The sequence below is a fragment of the Ovis aries genome, chromosome 4 (assembly GCF_016772045.2).
Source record: "Ovis aries strain OAR_USU_Benz2616 breed Rambouillet chromosome 4, ARS-UI_Ramb_v3.0, whole genome shotgun sequence".
In the NCBI taxonomy this organism is placed as follows: domain Eukaryota; kingdom Metazoa; phylum Chordata; class Mammalia; order Artiodactyla; family Bovidae; genus Ovis; species Ovis aries.
The window spans coordinates 80,406,629-80,431,287 of NC_056057.1; the positions used below are offsets into that span (position 1 = coordinate 80,406,629).

Sequence of the window (24,659 nt, forward strand, 5' to 3'; positions counted from 1 at the left end):
AGGGGTTTAACATTTATTCAGCATCTGTTATCTCACTCAGGCCTCAAAGCCACCCTATGAAATAGGTGGGGACCCCTGCATTTCCAGACAAAGACACAGAAAAGTTAAGTTACAATCCCAAAGTACATTTTAAAAGAACATCTTTTATCTATTTGCTTGTTTATATTTATTTTGCATTAAAAATGTAATATAATTTTTAAAGGTCACTTTCCATTTACAGTTAGTACAGAATTTTGGCTCTATTCCCTATTTTGTACAATACATCCTTGAGCCAAGAATGTGTAACTCACACTTTCCCATCCTTATATTGCCCTTCCCTCCTTCCCTCTTCCCACCAGGAACCACTGTATGTTCTCTATATCTGTGAGTATTCTTTCTTGTATACACTCGTTTCTTGTATTTTTTAGATTCCACATATAAGTTAGATCATAAGCTACTTGTCTTTCTGTGTCTAACTTTTTTCACTTAGCATAATACCTTCCAAGACCATCTGCGGACTGCTGCAAATGGCAAAATGTTCACTCTTTTTTGTGGCTGAGTAATATTCCATGGTGTGTGTGTGTGTGTGTGTGTGTGTGTGTGTGTGTGTGTGTGTATACACCACATCTTCTTTACCCATTCATCTGTTGGTGGACACCAGTTTCTTCCTCATCTTGGCAATGGTAAACATGGTACAGTGAATACTGGGGTGTATGTATCTTTTTGAATTAGAGTTTTCTTCTTTTGAGAGGGGGATATATACCCAGGAGTGGAATTGCTGGGTCATTTGGTGGTTCTAGTTGTTGTTTTGGAGATCTCCATACCATTTTCCACAATGGCTGCACCAAATTGAAAAAAATGTTTTTTTAACTTGAACCCTCAACCCCTCTTCCCCCAATAAGACAAGTTAGCAAACACAGCCAAATTTGGCTCTCTACCTGTTTTGGTACAACTGCAAGCTAAGAAGGGCTTTATCTTTTTAAATGGTTGGGAAAAAATCAAAAGAAGAATAGCACTTTGTGACACATGAAAATAATAAAAACTATATGAGACTCAAATGTCAGCATCCATAAATAGACTTACTGGAACACAGTCCCACCCATTCTTTTATTGTTGTCTCTGGCTGCAGAGTAGAAAAGTTATGCAGACTGTGTGGCCTGAGAAGTCTAAAATATTTACTATCTGATCTTTTACAAAAAAAAGGTTTGCCAGCCCCTGTTCTCAGGGCATGATTTTGAAAGTCTGTAGTTGTTTAGGAAAGTTGATTAAGAAGCAGAAAAAGGAATCACTTGGTCCCTTAAAAATATTCTTCTTAATGCAGAAGGATAACAGAATTATGAAACAGATGTCAAATTAATATTTTATGATAATAAAAATACTAATATTAGGTGGCATGGATGATAAAATAGCTTTTCCATCTCCTCTGTGTTTCCGTCCTCATATGCTTCCCCTTTTCTCATCGATATTTGCATGTTTGATTTTGCAGAGTGTCGCTGGGGATGAACATAGCAGAGGGGAAAGATGGAGCTGTGATTTTGGCTCTTCTCCTAACTACATTAATCAAATCACTTAATCATCTTTGATTTAAATTTCCTTATCTCCAAATTGTGGGCTGGACAAGATAATCCCAAAGGTCTCCTACAGTCATAAAATGATGGGCCTCTGTGACTTAGAACATAATTTTAAAATGTTAACTGATCACTGAGGTTTATAGCAGTTACGACTTTGCATTTATGGTAGATCAGTGGCCATATTTATGATTTATTTGACTCCAAATCCTTAGTCAGTATCTCAGCTCCCAATTATGGCATTGTCCCTCTAGGAAAATATGAGCTACTGTATGATGATTTGATTCTCAAGAAGATTTCCAGGGATGCATTGAGAGAAAAACTGTAGAAACTTTTATCGTTCTATAGTTTATTACCAGTTTGAGATTTGAGGGTCTTTTGGAAAAGACTAACATGTACACTGGCAGAAGTTTTAAATGGGCACTTATTTTTTTAGTTAAATAATATACTTCTAGTAATTGACGACAAGAATGTTGAGTCATTTTTCCAGAGTGTTCCATCTATTGACCTATATGTGGGTCTAGATATTGAAACAAAAACACATTGTGTCTCTCAGATGAATATTTCAGAGCTCTGGGTCTATTCTGACTGGTGGTCAGCTAGGAAGGTCCAGAAGTACAACTGCAATCCTACCGATGGCAAGTTCACATTTAGATCTGTATTGCCGCTGTGTTGTTCCCTTCCTTTAGACAGAGTGGTCATAATTACAGACCAGTCTGTCAAGAGAAACTTCTATAGGAAGTCTGCCCAGAGCTGGGGCTCCAGATTGGAACATGTTATACCTGTTTTCCCTGGGGAAACAGTTGAGCTGCACAGTAGAAGTGTTCTGTAGCCTTTGCCCAATGCAATGTCAACAATTTTTAACCCCATTCTAATACTTGACTTTCATAACAACCAATCATAAAATTAACTGTCAGGTCACTGCAACAAATTTCAGTGGAAACAATGAAGATGCAGAAATCTGGCAACAAGCTGAAAACAAATGGAATATTCTGCATTCTTTCTTTCTGTAATGTCATTTGCTTCGTTCCCCTGCTGAGATCTAAGGATGTCTGTAGTTGGATGAGACGTGTAGCCTCCCAATACATTAGATGATGATTATGCAAGATCACGGTTAGACATTCTTAATCAAGAAGTAGTCTGGAAACTCGCACCAAGTAGTACACATCAGTCCTGGGAGACTTTGTTTGCAAGCTAGAACTGCCACCAGCCCCGTGCAGCTGCGGGGATAGAGGAAGGACATCAAACTTCAATTCAGTGGTTGCAGAATGCAGTTTATGAGGAGATGAGCCCAAGGTCCTTCTACTCCACTGTCTTGTCCCAACAGGAGTATACAGGTTAGAATGTTTATTCTCTCCCTTCTACCAACCACCTCTAAATTCTTTGTCAATGATCCCTGCAAAACAAAACAATATTAGCCACTGCACTAACCCCTAAATTTGAAAAAATAAAAAAAATCAGACATTAAGCCTGCCCTCTGTAAAACCAACTTAACCAAATCAGTCAAAATGTATGATGCAAATAATTTTAGATTATACTAGACTGTACTTAGACTATATTAAAGAAAATATTAGCATATAAGTCATTGGCCAAAGATATCAATATCCCAAATTCCCAAATGAGTCTTTCTGTTAATATTTCAAATCCAACTTTTTTGTTTTTACAATTATATGCCTGGGATAGACCAAATTCTAAGCAATAAACCTGGTCAGGACTACAGTGACCTCAAAAAAAGTACTACTGTATTTTTAAAAGGGAGGGATGGAAGGTATGGCTCAAATTTGTCCACTCTCCTCACCCCAACTCCATGTTTATAAATCTAGTATCCTCTATTTCACTCTTATTACCACACACACTTCAAACTTGAAATATCATAGTAGAGGAGTGTGAAAAATTTGGCTTAAAGATCAACATTCAGAAAATGAAGATCATGGCATCCGGTCCCATTACTTCATGGCAAATAGATGGGGAAACAATGGAAACAGTGACAGACTATTTGGGGTGGGGGTGGGGCTCCAAAATCACTGCAGATGGTGACTGCAGCCATGAAATTGAAAGATGCTTACTCCTTGGAAGGAAAGCTATGACCAAGGTAGGCAGCATATTAAAAAGCAGAGACATTACTTTGTCAACAAAGGTCTGTCTAGTCAAGGCTATGGTTTTTCCAGTAGTCATGTATGGATATGAGAGTTGGACTATAAAGAAAGCTGAGCGCAGAAGAATTGATGCTTTTGACTTGTGTTGGCAAAGACTCTTGAGAGTCCCTCGGATTGCAAGGAGATCCAACCAGTCAATCCTAAATGAGATCAGTCCTGGGTGTTCATTGGAAGGACATGTTGAAGCTGAAGCTCCAATATTTTGGCCACCTGATGCGAAGAGCTGACTTATTTGAAAAGACCCTGATGTTGGGAAAGATTGAAGGCAGGAGGAAAAGGGGATGACAGAGGATGAGATGGTTGGATTGCATCACCGACTCAATGGACATGAGTTTGGGTAGGCTCCTGGAGTTGGTGATGAATAGGGAGGCCTGGCGTGCTGCTGTTCATGGGGTTGCAAAGAGTCGGACAAGACTAAGCAACTGAACTGAACATATTCACACTTTATCATTGCCTCCCACAGCTCCCCTTATCTCTACCATCACAAGCCCTTCAATCATGTACCTTACATGAAGTTAGTGCCATCATCTCATTATCGTTATGAGGAAATGGCAATCAGGCTACATTCTCCTCGCTCCCTACAAAGCAAATCAATCACCAAGTCCTAATTCCTACATCTAGGCTTATTGGGTTCATCCCATGGGATTTTTCAAATGTATCTGAGATAGACAGTCATCCCCTCTCCAGGATCTGAAGCCACAAGTGGTAATCTTTCTTCTCTTCCCATCCGAGGTCACGTGTTCTACCCTGTGATTGGAGAAACCCTGTTCTCAGCAAGACACTCTGGCCAAAGCACAAACAAACTTAGAGATAAGAGATGCTCTGAAGGTCATCTGCTTTATTTCTTCCTGGAGATTGCACTTCCGGATGTCTTACCCTTTTTGATTTAAGCCATCGGACTGACTTATAATCTATCTCTTCTCATGGCATTCTATATACTTATCAACTATCTAACTACACCTATCAACTGTCTATCACATATCTTCTATCTGTCCACCTATCATCTATCTGTTTTACTTATTTAAGACATGTTTATTGAGTTCGTAGGCTGGAATTACTCTAAGTGTCTTTTTAGAAAGTCGGGGAAAGAAATCAAGTTGAGTGCCTCTGTGCCAGACAGGAAATAAATATTATGTTATTGAGTTTCCTAAATAAAGTCTAAGGATTCCATTTAACCTCTAGGAAGCTGCAGATCAGAGGAGTTGAGTAGTTTGCCCAAAAACACCTGGCCAAGAAAAGACAGAACTAACATTGACTTTGATTCTTTGAGTCTAAGCTTTGCCACCAACACCAAACAAGTTTAAATGTAAGACAGCTTCCATATTGACTTGATAGCAAATACGTTGACTTGATGGCAAGTAGGTGGACTAAATTCTTTCCTGATATTACTTCTATAACTGGAATCTTGTGGCGATAAGAATGGGAAAGCCCAGTCTATGATAAACCAGTAGACCCTTTGTGAAAGCTCTTGGAAAGCACGCTGGAGCTAAGGGTTATGATTCCAGGACATGAATCATTTCCCTTGGGAAACATTGGTGTCTGTGCCCATTCCTGCTCCAGAGCATGGTATAATTGACAATACAAAATAAAGGGTTAGTTTCTCAAAACCTTGAAACCTGTCCTTAACAGAATCTTTATTGTGAAAGGTGTCTTGTCCAAGCTGATCGATTTGGGTTTGCGAGACTTGTTGTTTAGTCGGTAAGTCATGTCTGACTCTTTTGTGACCCCATGAACTGTAGCCCGCCAGGCTCCTAGGTCCATGGGATTTTCTAGGCAAGAATACTGGAGTGGGTTACCATTTCCTTCCCCAAGGGATCTTTCTGACTCAGGGATCTAACCCGCATCTCCTATATTAGCAGGCGGATTCTTTACTACTGAGCCACCAGGGAAGCCCTTGAGAAAAATATAGGAATTTAATTACTGCCCAGGTCTCTCTTATTTGGGCCAGCTTGAATGAATTCTTCATGGCCTGGCTCCTTCTTTGGGAGACTAACCATGATGCCTATCTCCCCAGCATCTTTCCAATCAACACTGTGATTATTTAATAATTGTAAAAAGAAAGGTGTTTATTCCAGCTTTCTGATGCAACCTTCTGATAAGACCAGAATCTGGATAATCCAGGCTAATTAACCACTTTTTGCCTTATTGCCTGACCCATATAAAGATAATTTACTCAATTCTCCACTTCATCTGCGTGTGTAGATGAAATCTGACTGCAGAAGTGCAAGCACTGTTAATTCAAGTTAACAAGCAACTAAGACTGTGGTGCATTGGTATTTCAGGCTCAAACTTGATTTTATTTTACAGCCTTCATACAAATGTGCTTGTTGGCGTGCCTCTCTTTGAAATGTGTTCCACAGATAGATACCACATGTAACCTTATATATTTCTGTTCTAAAACATATCTAATACTGGTGGAGCTTAAGAAGTGGGCAGAATGAATATTTTTTATTCGGTATATCAAATGGTAAGTAAGGACAGCATATGTTTCTCTCCATGGTATCTTGGGAACCAAAGAAATATGTAGAATCAATGCTTTCAAATGTGATGTGAAACTTTAAGGAAAGAAAAATAAATGCAGTGTGTGGTTCTTAATTCATGTAGGAGTAAAATTATGAGCTAAGCATAAAAGCACACTTCATTATAATAACATGCCTTTAAAACCAGTATCTTGAAACCTTTCTTGACATCACCTAAGGTTGAAGGATTAATTTCCTGGATCAAGTGGAATATAAGCAAAACCAACACTAACCTTCTGTCCTGGAACCTGGCAAGTTTTGCCTACCCTCCAGCCTTCAGCCATGCTCCTTCCTTGGCCTTCCTCTGCCTGGACCATGCTGCCAGACTCAGCACTGCTCTGCATCCTTGGATCTCAGCCCGTCACTCCTCAAAGAGGCCCCCCATGACTCCTCCCTTTACGGCAGGTTCCCCACCCTGATATCTGTCCCATACCACCCTGCTCTTGTCCTTCACGGTCCCCTCCGTGAGGACAAAGAAATGTGACTGCAGGCTCATCGCCATATGCCCAGTGGCTTGGGCAGCCTGTCACATAGCACATGCTCAGTGCCTGTTTGTTGAATGAGTAAATGACTGAACAGAGAATCAGTCAGAGTCCCTCAGGTGTAAGCAGTGCAAACTAGCAAAGAAACCTCACCTTTTCACGGAGCCTTGCCTGCAGAGTCATCCTGCAGGCCAGGCCTGTTGATGGGTTTATATAAAGAAAAACCTAGAGTAGCAAGGGCCAGGTGCTATGGATCTCTGTTGGTTTTGAATCACATGGTGGTAAATGATTTCTAAACAGTTGTGGGAATGGCAGATTAGCAAGTTACTTGGAACTGGCAGATTGTTTTTTGGGGGGAGAAATTTTTCTCCCAAGAGCCCTTTGTTACTCTTAAAAGTACTTTTGTGACTTTGTATATTTTAGTAAAAAGAAATGTTTAAGACAAGTCACACTTTTATAGGTTAGGTAGAACAGAGGTTTAAGTATTCGTAGAAAGAGGGACCTCTTAAACCTCTGCCTTACAAGTGTCTTCCTTGCTGCTAAGTCGCTTCAGTCGTGTCCGACTCTGTGCAACCCCATAGTCGGCAGCCCACAGGTTCCCCCGTCCCTGGGATTCTCCAGGCAAGAGTACTGGAGTGGGTTGCCATTTCCTTCTCCAATGCATGAAAGTGAAAAGTGAAAGTGAAGTCGCTCAGTTGTGTCCGACTCTTAGCGACCCCATGGACTGCACCCTACCAGGCTCCTCTGTCCATGGGATTTTCCAGGCAAGAGTACTGGAGTGGGGTGCCATTGCCTTCTCCTAGTGTCTTCCTTACTGCGTGTGAAAAAGCTGTGAACAGTAAGATGGAGCTGGCATAAAAAGTAGGAACAAAGGAAATTTGCTTTTCTAGGCATTTCTTAATCCAGTCAAAAGGCCCAGCCCTTTATAATCCACAATCTCATTTCCTTCTCACAAAAACTCTGGGAGATGAACATCATTGTTTCCAATTTACAGATGGGCAAACTGAGTGAATTGACTTGGCAAAGCTACAAAGCTAGTGATGGTGGAATTACATCCAGGTCTGCTCTGTCTTGTATGCTTCTGACTAATAGGAAAGCCCTAAAGAAGTGAGACTGTTAGTTTTAGTTATAGAAAGTCAAACAATACATTCCCGGTTACGCATAGGCAGAGAGAGAGACAGTCCTACCTTCTACCTTCTGTATAGAACTGTGCATTCCTCCTCAGCCACAATGGACCCTGGAAGAGCCAATGAAAGTGGAGTTACAATAACAAAGGCATAAAAGTAGTCTCTGGCTCTGAGCTCTCAGCTTGTGGGCTAACGGGACAGAGAGCTTCTATATTATTCCCACTCCCTGCTAGGCTCTCTGAGCCCCCACACTCTTTCTGGTTCATGAACATTCTCCCATGGCCACCATAAGCTCTGCTCTAACAGTTCTGCTAGCTCAGTTGGTAAAGAATCTGCCTGCAGTGTACGGGTTTGATCTCTGGATCGGGAAGATCCCCTGGAGAAGGAAATGGCAAACCGCTCTAGTGTTCTTGACTGGAGAATTCCAAGGACAGAGAAGCCTGGCGGGCTACAGTCCATGGAGTCGCAAGAGTAGGACACGTCTTAACAACTACACCACCACAACAGCTCTTTCTGCTCCTGGCTGGCCTTGCTGCTGTTTTGGGAGTCAGATCCCATTGTTCTCCTCATCACCACTCATAGTTTTTTAGAAATATTTATTTGATTAATTGATTTATGTTGTGTCGGGTCTTTGTTGCTGCATGTGGGATCTTTAGCTGTGGCATGCAGAATCTAGTCCCCTGACCAGGGATGGAACCCAGGCCTCCTGCATTGCAAGCGCAGAATCTCAGCCACTGGACCACTGGGGAAGTCCCCATCATCAACTCATGTTAACCTCTTCCTTTGATCTCAGAGCTCCTCCTCCGAACTCCACAGTTATTGAGGTGGGGGAGGTCCCTCTTTCTATGAGTACAATACTTCCCAAGCATATGACTACTACTTCTCATCTTTTCTTGAAATATCCCAATTCTTTATTACATTCTCAGGTGTGTGGTCTTGATTTTCTCAGTTTTTTATGGAGCAAATACAGAAACCGTTATTCACCAAAACTCCTCCTCACAGAAATTTCTCATACTTGTTTGGAGGAAAATACACTGACAAGTTGCTGGGTGTGTATGTGACAGATTAGGGTGAAAGACTATAATGGTAAAATGAGCTCCTGAGCTGTATGGATGTTTAAAGCCACTTTCTAGGAGAGATGGATCCTGGAATCTCTCAGGACACCCCATTTAGAAGTGCAGAAGTAGATTGTTCTAAGAAAAGGAAAATCTGTGGGGCTGGGCACTGAACAGGAGAAGATAAAATAGTGTAGCAGGAGTACAGTCAGAGACAAACGAAAGACAGAAAGTTTAGAGGAAGATGTTGGAGGTATTTTCTATGATATGTTTGATGTTGCATCCCCTCCTTTGCAGCCTGTTTATAAAAAAGATTCAGTAAAACCCACAATTTGTGTCAGTGAATTATTTAAGGGCAGAAAGCAGCAAATTCAAAATGTTTTCAGGAATGAGACAGATGATGCAAACATGTGTAGCTGCAAGCTTATAAGGCAGTGGGGGAGGTGTAGGGGCTGTGGCAAAATGAAGAGTCCAGGACAAAACGTACTCATGCCCAGTTAATAATAGACATCGATAGACAATGTGTCCCATGGGCCACTACTTGTTACCTTAACTCTACGGAAACTCAAAAAGTGCTGGGCAGGACTTCCTTGGTGGTCCAGTGGTTAAGACTCTGAGCTTCTAGTGCAGAGGGTGTGGGTTCAGTTCCTGGTTGAGGAACTAAGGGTCCACATATGGCTTGGTGCAGCTGGGAAAAAAAAAAAGTCCTGAGCTTTGCTGCCAGGTAGTTCGGAGTGGAAGACAAAGGTAGCAGAGCAGATCCTGGGCAAAGAAATAGAAAAGGCAAGTGAAATCAGGGTGTCACATGAATATCCTCCTAGGAAAGGAAGAAACAGACTTCAAGAAACAGATGCTGGTCACTACACTGCTTTGTTTGAGGCAGAGAAAAACTTGTTTTATTTTTGAAAGAGAGGGAGGGAGAAAAACTCACCCCTGAGCTACCCAAACCATCAGTGAAGTCTACAAGCTCACCCCTTGCCTGCTGTGGGTGGGTTTCCTGTGGATCGGGCAGGGTTTTGAGGATGGAGTAAGGGGTGGTGTCAGGCAGCATCCACAGGGGGTCTCTGAACTTGTTGAGATCCAAAGGGAGGGCTTTAGGTCTTCCCAACTTGTGGTATTGGCTGAGGTCCAAGCCAATTATAGCAACATCTCCAAGGTGAAGAGGGAAGCAGCCCACATCTGGGTTACATTTATAATTCCAATGTTCCAGGAAGATGCAAGAATAAGTCATGCGGGTGCTGAGTGAGAGACCCTCCAGAGGGCACCTATGTGATGCACTTTACAACATTCTCCCTCTTGGCAAGGGGCCAGTCAGTGTGGGGAAGCTTGGGCTGTCCACTCTGGGCCAACTCAGGGAGGGTTTCCTTTCCTGGGGCTCTCCCTGGACATGAGTGTGGCTGGTGGGTCTGCCTGGACCCTCAGTACTTCCCTGCCCCTACACACACACTGGTAGGTGCAGGGCATGCAGAAACATGATGTCCAGAAAATGCGAGGAGGCAGCAGGAAACCCAAAGGGCTCAAGGTTGCCCTTAGGCCATCAAATCTGTTCAGTCCAGGAATCAGCTGTCATGGCCCTAGGGCAGAATCCAGAAGGGAGCACTCTAGGAAGCTAGGCGACAGGGGAGGAAAGGGGAGGGAGAGACAATGATGAGCTGGGTGACCTTGGGATCTAAAACTCTGATTCTTGCTCTATCTCTTTTACCTCCTTCCAGGGGCCAAGTTCCCCCCCTCCTCAAACTCACATGAGATTGCCCAAGTCAGAGCTTCCTAGTTGGGAGGTCGGTCTGCTTTTTCCATTTGCTTCCACTTGGAGTGTGTGTGTGTGTATGTGCTGGGCAGGGGTGGGTGGGGAGGTAGGTCAGTTGAGGGGAGCACGGTTGGATAGAAAAACACTTACTGTCTTTGCAGTCTGGTTCTCAAATGCAGCCCGTATAGTATTTCCATTCCCACCATTTTTCAAAGTGGTGAGAATTCTTAACTGGCACCTACAAATGTCTGAAAGACATACAGACAGATGTTAAAGATCCTAGTTTCAGCATTAGGCTGTGTTCTCTACTGAATTCAGAAACATTTGGAAATGTTGGATGGATGGGTTATGTTGTCTGCAAGGAGTCTATTTGCATGCCAGACTGAGAAGCCTCCTGGGAAATAACTCACCGTAAGTGTAGACAGTATGCGGCAGATAGGCTTGGGCCAACAGTAAACCAACACTGGTGAAAGAGTCGGTAGGTGGGTAGGTGGATGGATGGATGGATATATGGGTGAATGCATGCACATGGGGATATGAAGGCAGAGAGTTACACTTTCATTATGAGAATTTATTGAGTCTGGGGATGAAAAAGGTATGAATCCTTGAGCTATTTTCAGAAAAGGAAATTGGTAGGATCTTCATGTTGTTGTTGTTCAGTGGCTAAGTTGTATCTGACTCTTTTGCAACCTCATGGACTGTAGCCCCCCAGCCTCCTCTGTCCATGGAATTTCTTAGGCAAAAATACTTGAGTGGGTTGCCACTTCCTTCTGCAGGGGATTGTCCCAAGGCAGGCAAATTCTCTACCACTGAGCCACCAAGGAAGTCCAGGATATTCATATATGAGGACAAAATATGAAGAGCCTTGTGATCAAGTATAACTTCAAAAAACAAGAAAATCCTTCTCCTCACACAGATACGGGATGTACTGACTTCAGAGTACTGAGGATGCCCCAGAAGATGGTGTCCTGAAGGCATCACCTCCCAGTAGGCACCCCTACATTGGGCAACTGACGCAGAGGTGAGAGTCCTGCATATACAGAAAGGGAGCGGGGCAAAAGGTGACAGTCTCACATTTACAGGAAAGGAGGAAGAACATGGTGGCTATCATGTTGGGCTTTATAGAGGACGTGTGCTGTTTACCTGGCATGCAACTATGCCTCTGGCCACTGCCCTTGGTAGCCTAAAAAAAAAAAAAAAAGGCTGTATCATGAAATGTGCATAAAGTCTAGCTGAAAGATGGAAAATAGGACTCAGCTGACATTGTTTGGGCCTCTAGGTCCTGCCTTACTTGAACTCTACTTACACACTCCTGGACTTTTCAGTCAACAAAACACCCACCTCCCCTTTAACTTAGGCCAATTTGAGTTGGAATTTTGTCACTTGCAGCTGGGAGCTTATCAGTACACAGGAACTTGTACTTGGAATTTCCCAATAATTAATTACTGTGAAGAGAGATGAAAGAGCTATAGTAGCAAGAGCAAGAACAGTCATTATGGATAAGCACATGTGACAGGGCAAAAAAATAGAGTAGACTTCCTTGGTGGTTCAGTGGTTAGGAATCCGCCTGCCAATGCAGGGGATATGGGTTTGATCCCTGGTCCAGGGGCACCTGCCGTGTGGCCTGAGGGCCGCAACCACTGAGCCTGTGCTCTGCAACAAGAGAAGTCACTGCAATGAGAAAGCAGCCCATGGACTGCAACTAGAGAAAGTCCGCACACAGCAATGAAAACCCACTGTAACCAAAAAAAAAAAAAAAAAAAACACCAGAGGAGCATGCAAAGTTTGTTCTCAGTTTTATTCTTTGTCCTCTCAGTTGCAGATCTTTTATCCTGCTTTGTTGTTTTCAGTATTTTTATGGATTGAATTGTGTTCCCCCCCACAAAAGATATATTATAGCTGTAACTCCTGGAGTCTCAGAATGCGATCTGATTTGGAAATGGGGTTGTTGCTGATGTATTCAGTTGGCTGCTACCGCTGCTCAGTCGCTTCAGTCGTGTCCGACTCTGTGTGACCCCATAGACGGCAGCCCACCAGGGTCCCCCGTCCCTGGGATTCTCAAGGCAAGAACACTGGAGTGGGTTGCCATTTCCGTCTCCAATGCATGAAAGTGAAAAGTGAAAGTGAAGTCTCTCAGTCGCGTCTGACTCTTAGCGACCCCATGGACTGCAGCATGCCAGGCTTCCCTGTCCTTCACCATCTCCTGGAGTTTGCTCAAATTCACGTCCATTGAGTCGATGATGACATCCAACCATCTCACCCTCTGTCGCCCCCTTCTATGACTGGTGCCCTTAGGAAGAGGAAAGAGAGAGAGAGAGAAAAAAAAAAAGGGGAGGATGCTATATGACTATAAACTCAGAGGTTAGAGTGAAGCAGTGGTAAACCAAGAAACACCATGGGTTGACAGATAACCACCAGAAGCTAGGAAGATGCAAGGAAAGATCTTACCCTAGAGGTTTCAGAGGGAGCATGGCCTTGCTGAGACTTTGGACGTCTAGCCTCTAGAACTGTAAGACAATGGACGTTGTTCAGTCTCTAAGTTGTATCCGGCTCTTCTGAGACCCCATGGACTGAAGCCTACCAGGCTCCTTTGTCCATGTGATTTCCCTGAAGTGGGCTGCATTTCCCTCTCCAGAGACAATGGGTATCTGATGCTGTAAGCCACCCAGTTTGTGGTCCTTCGTTATGGCAGCCCTGGGAGACTCATACTAATATCTTCGAGTCCCCTACTTCATCCAATTTGTTGCCAAAAGACAAGCAAACAAACCAACAAGAACTGTCTCATAAGCTTAAGTATTTTGCAAACACAAAATGTTAAAATGTCCTAGGACTTTTTGCATTTGAAAAGAGAAGTGAGGGAAAGATGTCTCTAAGGGAATCTATAATGCTGGAGTTTTAGACATGGAGGAAGGGTGATCTCAGAACCTTGTAAATCTTTAAGCGCTTGTTTAACATTACAAGGAGGTTACATTATTGAGTTTCAGGGTGACTTCAAGGTTGTTAGAGATGTCTCAGGGGCTCTTAAAAAAAGGGAGTGAGTGACAAGAGAATGGCTAAGGGGCTGGGCTTTGAGACCCCACCCAACAGCAACTAGAGATGGCTTTCCTTTATATGCAGGGATTCCACACAAGATTTCCTTTGGATAAAGAATTTTTCTGTTAATATAGACTGAAAGTCTTTGCATTATGGCATTATTTAACTCACATGAAGGTAACCCTTGTTTTATATTTTCTCTACTATTTCTGCAAAATGTTCCCACTCACATCTATGTTTATCACTAAAGCAGATAACTTCATTTCTGCCAAGAACCTAAGGTGAGGACACAGGGACACACAGGAGACACCAGCTTTATTTCTCCTCTTGTTTTTAACTATTCTGATGGGCATAAGGAGAATGATGAGCTGCTTTTCCTTTGTTCTTGTCTTTTTAAAGCTGAGAATCAAAATCTTCATGATCCAAAATGTGCTAGACTTTTAAGTAAAAGTCAAAATATCTAGTTTATTCCAGTTGTTGATTTATTGGCTGTCGTTCTCCTTTTTACTTATATTTTTTTGCCATTGGGTGAACAGAGGAGGCTATCAGGGATGTATTATTTGCATTCATGTGACTGAGGCAGAAGCAGTACTTGAATACAAAAAAATATTGTGACTGATGCTGATGTATACGTGGGAAAGAGCATAATGTAATTCTTAGGCATTTGTATCCATTTCCACTTTCACATGCATTATCTCTTTGGAAGCCCTTACAAATCCTGGGAGGTATGCGGACTGGCCTGGTTTTCCTATCACCAGTCCACAGATGAGCCCAGAGCCTGTGGATGCTCAGAGAATCCTCCTGGGCCTGAGGCCAGTTAGTGAGAGGAAGCTGGGACCACCACCCTTGAATCCTAAGGCTACTACTCTGTATGATGAGTCAGTGATTTTTTTTTTTTTTTCAATCACAGTGAAGTACAGAGAGAAACTGTAAAATAAGTGGCTAATAAGGACCTCCAGTCCTCCTTTATCTCCACTGCTTCTACCATAAAAGCTTAAGTCAGGGTCTGCTTTTGTGATATCTTTGAGATAAGCAACAAGTCCCAGGAAACAAATAGTGAATACCACCATCAATTCCCTTAAAAAATTCTCTAGCTAAGCATTTGAATCTCAAAATGCTCTTCAGATCGTAATAGCTAATCATTCATCCACCTACGCTCTTCCTTCAGTCAAGATGCTCTAGGAGTCAACACTAGTGCACCCTGAGCTCCGAGGCGCTGCGGGCGGCCACCCGAAGGTGGGAGGAATCTCAGATGACCCCAGGAAGAACGGATTCGGGAATGCCACCAGAGTTTTCTTTTCCTTTCGTTGTTCCTCCCTTGGGAACTCCTTGTTTGGGTTACAGGTCCAGGCTGGATGTACTGAAAGGGAACAGATGTATGCAGACTGGCTGGTTGAGAATGGAGGGAAAATAATTTGTTTTTTTCTGGTACGGGCCGCTGAATCAATCAGGGACAGAGACACTCTGGTAGCTCAGGGAAAACCACGTTGGAGTCCAGGCTTCAAGCCTGGGGTCTTTGTTTCTGTGTCCCTTCTAAAGTAACCCAGGGGAATAGCAGGCTGCGTAGTGGAGAGCTCCCACTTCCCAGATTTGGCTCCGAGGGCAGATGAGTCGGTGGGGAGGAAAAACCTTAACTTTCAAAAGCATCCTCAGGCGAGAAGGGGAGTTTCAGGGTTGGCCTGGGGAAATGTACAAGGAGAGGGAGAGTCAAGGAGGGAAAGGGGGTGGCTGTGATCAGAGAGGCCTTAAAAGAAGGAAAAAGGGAGCCCAAACTGGGAGCCGGGAGAAAGCGGAGCGGAGAGGCGGGGCGGAAGGCGACGGGAGCTGGGACAAGCTGCCCCGGCGCGCAGGGCGCTAGGGTGGGGGGCGGCGGGGCGAGCGCGGGCGGGGAGGGCGGCGGTGACATCACGCCAGGGCCCCCTTCCCTTAGCCGGGTGGGTGGGGCCTCGGCGCGCTGAGCGGGCGCGGGGTCAAGGAGGGGGAAGAGGAGGAGCAGGCTTGAATGTGTCTGTGAGAGGATCGGGGAGGGGCGGAGGAGGCGGAGGGCGGGGAGGGAGCGCGCGCGTGGCTCGGGGCGCCCGGGCTCCCCCCGCAGCCCCCGACCCCGGCCCGGGCCGCCTCCGCGCCGCCGCCCGCGTCGCCGCTGGGACCCGCTGCGGGAGCAGGGACCCGGCGGGTGGGGAAGCGCGGGCCCTGGCGCGGCCAGGAAGGAGCGAGAAAGCAAAAGTAAGGCGAGCCGCACTCCTCCCAAGTTTTCCCAACTTCGCCCCCTACGGTGGCAGGCGTCCTGCTGCTCGGCGCGTCCCCACCGCGCCGCCGGAGAGTGGCAGAAAGAAAAGGGACGGGGCGGGGGCGGGGGCGGAGGAAGAGGGAGCGCGAGCGCGAGCCGAGAGTCCGGCAACATCTGTTAAAACTTGGGGGAGGAGGAGCGCGGGGAGGAGGAGGAAGAGGAGGAGAGGAGGGAAGGAGGGAGCGCGAGGGAGGGAAGAGCAGAGCCGAGGACAACTTTTCCACCCGTGAGTAGCGCAGGCTGCGCGGGTAGGGACTGGGGGAGCCTCCAAGCCAGCCGGGTTTCCAGGCCGGGATGGGACCTTCTTCCAGAAAGTCGGTTGCATGCGAGGAGGGGAGCGCAGTGGGGGCTTTCTTTCTTTCTTTTTCCCCTCCCTCCCGCGGGTGAACCAAATCAGAACTGTCACTCAGGGCCTGTGAGTCAGAAGGGATCGGATTACACGATCCCTGAAACCGATGCCGGAGTCGCACGAGCGGGCGGGAGCGGGCAGGGGCAACGCCACCGCCACCGCCGCCGGCGCGCTCGCACACTCGCCCTCGCGCCCCCTCGCCGCCCCGACCCTCCCTCCCCGCGCGCCCAGCGGCCGCCTGCGCCGCACCATGCCCGTCGCCGGGGACCCCTGCGCCCTGCCCGGCCTCTTGCCTTAGCCCGAGCCGCCCGCGGCCGCGCGGAACCCAGAGCCGCCCTCCCGCGCCCGGGACGCGGGTCTATGGGAAGTTCGGGGACTTGACAGCCGCCGCCGCCGCAGGTACGTCCCACCCGAAGTTCTTTGTTTCCCGGGGCCCCGCACCGGGGAGCCAGCTCCTGCGGCCGCGCCCGCGCCTCTGGGTCGAGAGGGGAGTCCCCGACGGGGGGCGCGGGAGAAACTGAAAATGGCTGTCAAAAGGCGCCCAGATTTCGGGAGCCGCCGGTAAGGCATCGGAACCAGTCTTCCCTTCGCCCCCTCCTGCGTGATGCTCCCCTTCCCAGCGTCTGACCTGGCGGCCATACGGAGACGGGCTGGAGAATTTCACCTCCCAGAGTTGGGAGGTCGGGGGACGAAGTTTGGAGCAGTCGCGGCGGGTGCACCGCTCGCCCCAACTCGCTTTCCCGAGGGCTGAAAGGAACTCCGCTAGCCCCCGGGGGTCGGGCGCGGAAGGCGGCGGGCGGTGAGGTGGGTGCGCGCGAGGAGCGCCTCGGCGGGGGCTTCCTCCAGCCTGCGCTTCCCATCGCGGGTGGGGTGTGAGCCGGGAGAAAGAGGCGCGCCTCCGTCCTAAGAGAAGAAAAGTGAAAGTTGTACCATCTGTGGATGATTTGGGATTCTTTCATTTCTTTTCCTTTCCAGAGAGAGCATTAAAAAAAAAAAAAAAAAGAAGGAAAGTAAGGGAAAAGACAACAAAAGAAATAAAAGCATTAGAAGCTGCAGGGAGTGAGTGATGCGGGGGTGGTGGTGGTGGTGGTGGTGGTGGTGGTGGTGGTAGTATGGGTGGGTAACAGTGGCGCCTGCAGTGATCATTTAAGAGGTCGCATTTTCAGCGAGCAGTGTTGGGTATGAATCACTCTGCAGGGGACAGTTACTTTCTGGAGTTGCAGAGGGCACATGGGCGGGAGGAGGTGGAGAAGGAGTAAATATTTACCCCAAACTTAGGGAGTTTGTGAAGTGACTTATAAGCAGATTGCCAGATGCCGAAGCACCACCGCACAGCCAGGCCTTTTATCCTCCCCTGAACTTTGTGCTGGAGTCAGCGATGGCACCTCCTTCAGGAGATGCCGTCCGGAGAGCGGCTGGACCCACGCTTCCCTGGCTGACCTAGCGTAAACAGACTGTGCGGGAGGCATCCTCCGGGCGACTCCTCCCGCCCGCCCTGGGGTCTCATCTCCGTGGTGTGCAGTCCCGGATAGATTCTGGCCTTGGGTACAGCGCTCGTGGCCCTCTGCCAGTTTATATGTACATATATTTATGTAAAACATTTTCTCCCAGCTCTCTGCCAGCTGTTCCACATTTTCCAGCTGCCATTTCAGTTTGAAATGATGGACCGTCCGCATCTCCAAGTAAAAAAGCCCCGTTAGTCGGAGGTATGGAGGGTCGGTCGCTGTGCAGAGACCTGGCCAGTGGCATTAGCCAGACTGGTTCTAGAAAACACCTTTCTTCGCTCCTTTATCTTTCTCCCTTTTCCTCCCCAGAGCCCTTTGCTGGAAATGCGCAGTAATTAAGCTTTTACCCCCCAATATGATTTTGGACAGAATTGGGAGATTTTTGAGATCCCTGAAATATAGGTCTGGTGGAAATAAATTAACTTTTAAAAAGAGTTCCAGCTTGAGCGCCTTGGGCATAGCTGGTGGAGCCTCTCTCATGGCCATTTCTATTTAAGGCAGGAACTATTCACGGTCACCATGTTACACTTTTTGTGTTGTTTGGTGTCTTAGCATATTATAGACAGAAATCTTCAAGAATTGGCCTAAAGTATTAATTTTGGCCGAAAGTATTAATTTTGAGTATTTATGTAATTGCTCTGTAATTTGAATAGGTGCCTTATTGATTGATTCCTGTAATTATTTCATTTAGGTTTTAAATTAAAAATTAATAATAGTCTGACAGTTTCTTAATTACATGTGTCAAGATTATTTTGAAGGAGGAAAATGCTATGTTTCAAAGTAGTGAAATAACCTCAAAATCACTCTATCTTTCTAAAGCAGAACAGTATTTCATTTGAGGGGCTATACTGAAGTAGCGGTGATTGGCCTTAACAATGTAAACTGTGTGAAGGATCTAAAGAATTTGTTTATGTTAGGAAATATTGGTCTTAACCTGGTACACAAACACTTTGGCCAGTTGGCCTGTAGTCAGACCTAAAACAAACATGAACTAACATTTAAATTAGTTGTAATAGCATACTTATAGAGAGAAGAGGTTTATTTTACACTAAAAGCTATTTAATCAGAAACTGCCTGCCTAAGGGGAGAGCCTTTCAGGGTATATAATTCTTAAAGTCAGCCTAGGAAAGCTTTGGTTTCAGATGCCTGAATGAGTCCAATGTGAGAGGTGTCCAGTGAAATTTCACACACACAGAAGCACTTTAAAAGGTATAGACTATATTGTTATGAATAGGCTAGTAGGTTCAACTCAGATACTTAAGAATTCTTGGTACCGTTAACGTTTGGATTCCTTGATTGGACCCTGCCATAAATACACTTTTCCATAAATACACTTTTCCAGTATGTTGAATTTGCAAAGTACTACAGACAGAAATGAGAAAATTCAGTACTGATAAAAAATGACTCTGGTGAGTTATTTCATTACTTATTTAATGAAAGTCATTAATTTATCAGTTTGATGCCCCAGCCTAAAAGTTGAACTTCCCTTTGTTTCTTGGCCAGTTTTCTTAATTACCTGCATGCTGTAAGGGTTTCAGACTTCCTCTGTGCTTCGCCATTTAGGGGTCCTTCCATCTATGCGAGCTGTCCTGTTTATCCTTGCCCCCTTTTTAGGAGGATAAGGTTTGGGAGTTTATGAAAGGAAACAATTTAATAATCATTGTTCCATGCACTCGCTTATATGGAGACAGTAGTGTACTAAGAAAAACCAGTCTTGAAGGAAAAGTGAATCAGTGAGTCATGAAATCCTCAAGAAAACCTTAGTAATGGAATGTTAATGCTTTTAGACTATAGTAGATTATCTTAAAAGTCAGCCTTTTCTTCTTTATGCAATTGTTGTAAATCCCCAGCTAAAAAATTCTTTGAAGGAGGTTTTAGTTTTGCTGGCATCCGTATTCTATAGTCGGTCTGATCTGTTTTGGAAGAGTCAAGAAATTTTCTGCCAACTTATATCATGAGAGTCAATTAAAATGCTGACATGACTGTAGAATAAATTGTGTGTGTGTGTGTATTTCATTTGGTAAGTATAAGATTCTACTCTAATAATGACTTCAGGTTGTCATTTCATGAAAGGCTACTAGAAGATGCTGCCCTTCACTTCCTGTTGTCATTTTTCCAGATGAAAATTGATTTGTTCTAGTTTCAAAGCAAATAAAGGGAGACAGAGTAAACAACAACAGGGCAGGGGGAGTGCCACAAACTTTTTTCAAGTACTTTCAGTGTATTTTTCATCTCTACTTTTATTTGATGGGCCTGTGAAATAGAGCTGTAGACTGGCGAAGACTTTAAATGAAATTTCACACTTTGATGATTTTTTTTTTAACTTTGATATATTGACAGCAAAAGGAGCTGCAAAGCTTTTTTTTATAACTTGAGCAGTAACGCCAAGCAGCAGTCAAATGTCTCTGTGCATTTGTGTTTAACTGCAGAAGAAAAACATGTCCATGGGCAGTAGAGGTTCTTATCAACCCCCTAATCCCAGATCCCAGCAAACCTTGAGGGCATGCCTCAGATCTTGCTGAAATCACTGTAGACTCTCACAGTTTGCAGATTAAATATGCTATGTGTTCCTGGCTCCAACAACAGTTTTATGAGCTCACTAAGCTTCCTGTTTTAAGATCGTTTTCTTAAGTTTTTAGAAGCTGTTAAAGGCAATGCTGCCTGGAGTAAGTGGTACTTGTTAATTTAGAGACACTAGGTATTTCATGCTCTCTTTCGAAATTGCCAAAATTATGATTTTTCCATCGAATGGCTAGCTTTACAGGGAAAGAAAGGGAGGGGAGCCGTTGGAAAGAAATTGAATGTTAACTGTGTTGGCAAGTGTATTCGACTGCAAACTTTATGTGGTGTCTCAATTGTTTCAAGGCACTTTTCCTTTGCCTCACCCCTTAAAATTAGACTTTTTCTACTTGTAATTCTAATGCACTATATTTTAGTGCCACACTTAGCTACTCATGACCACTTTCAGGTTGTTGTTTTTTTTTTTTAATGTGAAAGTGTTTTTTGTTCCATGTGTGTATATTTCAATCCGACAAAACGTCCCAGAAAATCTATGGCTCTCTAAAGAAACTGAATGAACAGGCCATTACCTAGTTAATAAGGTGGCATTGGGACATTGCAGCCCCCCTCCTGAAAGGCAATATTGTGTGGCGCTCCACACAGGCATCTGCAGCGTTTAGGGTTGTATCCTCATGTTAGGGTGCTTTTGCATTTTGCATACAAGTCATAATTAAAAAAGAAAATACTTACATCATCGTCCAACGACCTGTCACATAATTCCCAGGAGAACTCGAGCCAATTTTGTGCTTAAAGGTTATTCAATGAATGAAATTGTGAAAGCCCATTTGTCAAAGTGCTGCATGGTTTCTGTTAGTTTTCAAGCCCCAAATTCATTGTCTGCCCGGCCCCACCATCAGTCATCAGTGTATTAGCGCTGCCTTCAGGCCATGGTGCCCAGCACTTCTTCACACCATTATAGCTTTGAAAGTGTACTCTGTCGACTTGTAGAATTACTGCTCTGATTTCCGCTTGGCTGGGTTTGAGGTAAGTCCCCTCCCTACCTTCTAGCTGACTGTAATCCTTGCTTTCTTTTAAAGCTTCTTTCCAGAGATTTAGGGGAAAACTTTCTTAAGGGCCCTGTTGGCATCACACTGTGGTTTTGTTGTGGCATGCAGTGTACATATAAATTGTACCTGCAGTAAATTGGATTGATTGCTGGCCTCAAACAGCTAGTGGGCTTTTCTTTACTTTTTTTTGGAAGGGAGGTGAGGTGATGTGTGTGTGTGTGTGTGTGTGTGTGTGTGTGTGTATGTGTGTGTGAGACACAAGAGTATGTTTTAAACATCTGATTGTATATTTGGGTAATTTTTATGCTGTAGAATGAAATTAAATAATAGGAGCTAAGTGTCATTTTATTTAAATCTGTCTCTGGAAGTACCTTCAGAAGCCAGTATGACATCCTATTTGTTAATTTTCTTGTGGAAATTTGCAGCTTTAGCTCCCTGGACTTTTGGGGGAGATGGCGTAAAACACCTAAAAATACTCCAGAGTTGTGTGTTACATGGGTTTTTACAAAAAGAGACTGAAAATTCACAATTCAGATGAAAACTAACTCTCAAATTGCCGTAATGAAGGAATGAGGCAGTGAAAACATATTCTTGATTTTATCTTGTGATATTTTGGAAAAGAATAATTCAGTCTCAGGAGACTTTTTTTGGATGAAGCCTAAATGAACTAAGATGTATGGAACCCTGAATGGAGCATGGACCAGGCCATGCCACTTCAGGACAACATCTGCTGTTTGAAATGTGAGGTTCCAATGAAATTCCACACCAGGGCATTTCATTGGGAGGGTGCATCGTTTGGTATAGTTTTCGTTGGCAGTTCTGTATATGATTGGTGGGCAGGAGGTGAAAAATAAGACAGCTGAAGAATTCTGTAAAGTTTATAGGCTGAGTCGATCAGGAATAATTCAGAAATTATTACTGAGTAAACTGTGATTTTAAAATCCTTAAATATTGAAAACTGTGCTTTTTACATTGCAATTAAGATTCAAGAATCTGTACTTTAAAAATCAGGAGGCTAAAGTACAGTGAACAGTACCAGACCGAAAAAATAAGTACCTTTAGGGTATCTCCAGCTGATTTTAACACCTAGCAGGTATTAGTCCCATATTTGTGATGGTTTAAAGGTAAATTCTTATTCATAGAACATGTACTGTATCCCCTTAAGCTTGATTGTCAAGGCACCTAATTCTAGGAACCAAAAGTTATAGAAGTTCTCTTAGGGTGATTTTTAAATTTAGCATTTTTTTTCCTTCTGAAAATGTTTGAAGATGTTTAATTCCTGTAAACTTTAGAGAAGTGAGACAAGGGGCATCTTTGATCAATCGTGCTGTTTTTTTGTGACATATGTAGGTTTAAGGGAAATAACAGTTTTCATGAGCTTAGCTGATCTATAGACTGATAACTGACTTATAGATCTCCTTTTCTGTCTGAAGCTTGTCTGTCTCCAGCAAACCCACAGAAAACGAGGGTGTCAGCTCTTTCCTTAATGGCACCTGCTATGCAGGGCACTTCCTGCAAACCTAAAGTACACTGGCCTGATATTTCAAAGTTTTTGCAAAACTCAGAAACAGTAACTAACAAGTATTAAATACAGACCTTTATCCTTCAGATGTTTCTCATAAAGTCCTCCTGAAAAAGTTAGATTAGCTGATGGTCTTTCCTTTTAAGTACACATAGCAGAAAAGGAACACCGGCATACAAAACGTCATTTGTGACTTTAATGCTAGTAGCAATGATGACTTCATGTCAAATAAGATTTTCAATAGTTGAAGTTAAATATAAGGCTTTTTAAAAAGTTGAGATGTAGTTAATCTACTAAAACCAAACTCACTTAATCCATAGATAGGCAATTATTTTCCCTTAGAGTAATTCCATTCCCTTTTCAAGTAATTCTGTTTGGGTAGGCCTATCATGGATACTGCTTCTCTGAGATTAGGAGCTTCAGAAACTGGGAAAGAAAGATCTGAAAAAAATAGGTAGCGGATTTGGGGACCTCTCTAGGCTACCAAAGACCATTTTTGGTGACTTGAACAGAGAGGAGCTTTCTTGTTTGCAGTTAAGGCTTTTGGTGTTCCTAATTATGGGAGAATATGATCACATGTAAATGTAAAATAATTGCACATTTAAAAATATGGTTAAAAATTCATGAAGATTTCATTAAGAACTTATGAAGTTGAGCTTGCAGGAAAGAAAGGCATTACAGACAGGGAAGGGAGAGGAAGCCATAGGAATCTTGGAAAATCTTGATGTGTTACAGAGGTTATGCATATCTAATTGATTTTAAGTTCAGAAAGATATCTTGAGTGCCAGGAAGCATCAACCATATTACAAACCTGTAAGAGATTTTCTGTAATGCATGATTATATGAAACCCACTGACATGTTTCAGATTCCCTAAATTTTGCTCCAGAATTGCTTTAAAGTTAAAATCGGTATTAGTTTATGCTTTTTTATTTCTTAAAAATAAGTTTTCCTAGAGCAGCCATTTGATTTAGGAACTGAATTTGAATGCTGCAGGAAGGTATAACTATTTAATAGAAACTTTTACCTAAATGGTTGTTCCAAGACTAGTATCTTGAAGAAGCCGCTAATCTGCCAGTAAGTAATATAGGTGGGAGAAATGTCACTTTTCTGTGATGTGATGGAAGCTCCTTAAAAATCTTTACACAGGCTCCTTCTGGATTTTTGAAACAGCATATTAGGAAGATCATTCAGCTTATAAACATATGGACAAGTATAAGTAAAGATACTTTCTCTGGAGGAAAGCTTTATTCCTCTTCAGCAAGAGCTCCCTGAGTTGAAGGGAATAATTTCTCACTGAAGGCCTAATCCGCCATCCTGTTTAAAAGCACCCTGTCTCCTAGAATGCCTTCTTCCTGCCTTGGCAGTAACTGATCAGAAACTGATCAGGTTGCCACTAATCAGGCTTTTAACTTGTTTTAAATCTTTAAATGCATCAAGAAAGAAAAAAGAAATCCCAAATTCAGGACACTGAAAAATAAACCAGCTGGATTAGGGAAACCGATGAAGTAGTCTGCTGTTCACAAAGGATGCATTATTAGTTTAGAATTACTGTCTCATTTCATCTTCGATTAGAAGGTCATTTTATACAGTTCAAACATAATTTCAAATGTTGATTTTAGCACTGGTGGTTTTTTTTTTTTTTTATTTTAACATTTTAAGGACTTAACTCATTCACAGAATCCTGCTTGTGTGTGCATCCCAGGGTTCACTGCAGAGATCTGCAAGGGGAAAGGCAGAATGGTGATTTTTCATGCTCTCCA

At 43.8% G+C, this 24,659-nt stretch overlaps 1 protein-coding gene and 1 long non-coding RNA gene across 2 annotated transcripts in view; one reads left to right on the forward strand and one right to left on the reverse strand.

Annotated features, from left to right (window-relative positions):
- LOC132659752 (uncharacterized) lies at positions 1-11,254 on the reverse strand. Its single transcript, XR_009600515.1, has 2 exons — positions 7,892-11,254; positions 1-2,943 (listed from the first exon to the last, which is right to left on the reverse strand). It is a non-coding gene; the product is annotated as an uncharacterized LOC132659752 (long non-coding RNA).
- A 4,900-nt stretch (positions 11,255-16,154) lies between these two features.
- GLI3 (GLI family zinc finger 3) overlaps positions 16,155-24,659 on the forward strand; it is a 314,174-nt gene continuing 305,669 nt past the window's right edge. The window contains exon 1 of the mRNA XM_060415080.1: positions 16,155-16,182. The gene's annotated coding sequence lies outside the window, so the exon portion shown is untranslated. The remainder of the gene's footprint in view (positions 16,183-24,659) is intronic.